Source organism: Myotis davidii, unplaced genomic scaffold, assembly GCF_000327345.1.
Source record: "Myotis davidii unplaced genomic scaffold, ASM32734v1 scaffold609, whole genome shotgun sequence".
Taxonomy (NCBI): domain Eukaryota; kingdom Metazoa; phylum Chordata; class Mammalia; order Chiroptera; family Vespertilionidae; genus Myotis; species Myotis davidii.
The window spans coordinates 2,101,311-2,104,056 of record NW_006300164.1 but is presented as its reverse complement, the minus strand read 5'-3'; positions in this window follow the sequence as shown (position 1 = coordinate 2,104,056).

Genomic DNA, 2,746 nt, shown 5'->3' with positions numbered 1-2,746 from the left:
AAACACCAGCGGGAGCAGCCCGGCCGCCCCTGGGGCTGCCGCTCCGGTCGGGAGGCCTTTGTGTTTGGGAAAGAGCCTGGTGGGCGCCCTTTGCGCTTTAACATTCATGTCTGGCCCCTGGAAGCGACACTTTTTAACCACAGCTTTCCCTGCGCTTTTCCGGTCGGCTCAGAGACCCTGGCTTTGTCTCCCTAAGGCCTGCACATCCGTATGTTCCTTTAACACATTTTAAATGCGTGTCCATTGGTGTGAGAGAGGGAGAGGGAGAGGGAGAGAGACATCCATGTTGAGAGAGCATCACAGACTGGCTGCCTCCTGCACCCCCCGCACTGGGGATGGAGCCTGCAACCCTGGCCTGTGCCCTGACGGGAATGGAACCCTGACCTCAGGATGATGCTCCCCCACTGAACCCTGCCGGCCCCTGCCCCTCCTCACGGTCAGCGTTTAAGGGCCGGTCCCCCCGCTGCCCGATGCCGCGTGTGAACAGCGCTCAGCTGCCGCCTGCCTGGCGGGGCCAAGCCCATGGGTGAGGCACAAACCCTCACCATTAACAGAGGCTTCCGACCTGAGCCCCGGCCGGGCCCGGGGGGAGGGGGTCAGCCCGGGGACTGCAGGGGCCCCTCCCCACAGCGAGTGGGTCCAGGACCCCGGACGCCAGGGGGGCAACAGGCCAGGTCCTGGGAGGGCGTGTCTCTCCGATAACAGTCCCTCCCCAGCTGTTTTCCAGGTCGGTGGCACCAAGCGACCGCATGGCAAAGGCGGGAGGTGGAGGCCGCCGCCCGCAGGGGGGTCCCGGGCACGGGCTGTGGCCAGGCCCTACCCTGAGCCTTTCCCCGAGGCTGACGCGATGGAGAAACTCTCTGAACAGAGGGGTCTGGGACGTCCTTCTTGGGCAATGCCCTCAAACCCCACCCTTTCCCTGAGCGGTGGCCCTTTTTTATGGAAGTGAAACTACTTTAAAGAACAGGCTGTCCTAGGCAGAGTAACGCTCTGCAGACTTCCCGCCCGAACCCCCAAACCGGGCCGTGCTACCCCGCGTGGCCAGAGGGACAGCGCCTGCGGTGGACGGGAGGATCCTGGGTCGGGGGAGGACCCTGGCCTCCGGGGCCGTCTCATCCACGCGTCCTTCCACGCGTCCTTCCACGCAGGCCTTTCCTGGCTGTGCTCAGAGCAAGACAGGGCCGGGAGCCACCAGAGATGGGTGTCGCCGGCTTTGACGTTGGAGGGAGAGGCCGCAGCCACGGACTGCCAGAGGCCACTGGAAGCCGGAAGGGACAAGAACAAGTCCTCCCAGCCCTGGTCGGTGTGGCCCAGTGGTTGGAGCGTCAGCCCTCTGACTGAAGGGTCACAGGTTCAATTCCGGTCAAGGGCACATACCTGGGTTCAGGCTCGATCCCTGCTCCGACTGGTTTTGGGGGGGGCAACCAATCCATGTGTCTCTCTCACATCGAGGTCTCTGTCTGCCTCTCCCCTTCCTCTCTCCGTCCACGCCAACAGGCCATGGAAATGCCCTCAGGTGAGGATTAGCAACGGGAACAAAAGGGCCCATTCTCCCCGGAGCCTCCAGAAGGAGCCGGCAGTGTCCAGGCCGGGGAGACCCACCGCGGCCTCTAAGTGCTAAACGCACGTCAGCTGCTTGAAGCCTCGAGTCTGTGCTAACGCGTCGCGGCAGCAGCAGGAAACTGTCCGTGCTGCTGAGTGACCGGCCGAGCGGCTCTCCTTTCATTCCTGAAGGCCCTTCGGTAAACGGAGGCCGGACTGTCAGCGATTGAGCGGTCAGTCTCTCCCTTCACGCCGGGGCCTCGGACGGCTGGTGGCGAGATGTCTGCCAGCCATGCCCAGCGGCGCGGCTCAGGGGTGAGCGTCGACCTGTGAACCAGGAGGTCCCAGTTCAATTCCCGGTCAGGGCACAGGCCCCAGTTGTGGGCTCCATCCCCAGTGGGGGCGTGCGGGAGGCAGCCGATCCATGGTTCTCATCATTGATGTTTCTCTCTCTCCCTTTCACTTCCTCTCTGAAATCAATAAAAATATATTTTAAAAAGAAAGATGTGTCTGGGGCCCAAGAAACCATGAACTCTCCCAGGAAACCTGTAGGCTGGGTCACCTGTCGGCTGGGTCACCTATAGGATGGGTCACCTATAGGCTGGGTCACCTGTAGGCTGGGTCACCTATAGGCTGGGTCACCTGTAGGCTCGGTCACCTGTAGGCTGGGTCACCTGTAGGCTCGGTCACCTGTAGGCTGGGTCATCTATAGGCTCGGTCACCTGTAGGCTGGGTCACCTGTAGGCTCGGTCACCTGTAGGCTGGGTCACCTGTAGGCTAGGTCACCTGTAGGCTGGGTCACCTGTAGGATGGGTCACCTGTAGGCTCAGTCACCTATAGGCTCGGTCACCTGTAGGCTCAGTCACCTATAGGCTGGGTCACCTGTAGGCTCGGTCACCTGTAGGCTGGGTCACTTGTAGGCTGGGTCACCTGTAGACTGGGTCACTTGTAGGCTCGGTCATCTATAGGCTGGGTCACCTGTAGGCTGGGTCACCTGTAGGATGGGTCACCTGTAGGCTCGGTCACCTGTAGGCTGGGTCACCTGTAGGCTGGGTCACCTGTAGGATGGGTCACCTGTAGGCTCGGTCACCTGTAGGCTGGGTCACCTGTAGGCTAGGTCACCTGTAGGCTGGGTCACCTGTAGGATGGGTCACCTGTAGGCTCAGTCACCTATAGGCTCGGTCACCTGTAGGCTCAGTCACCT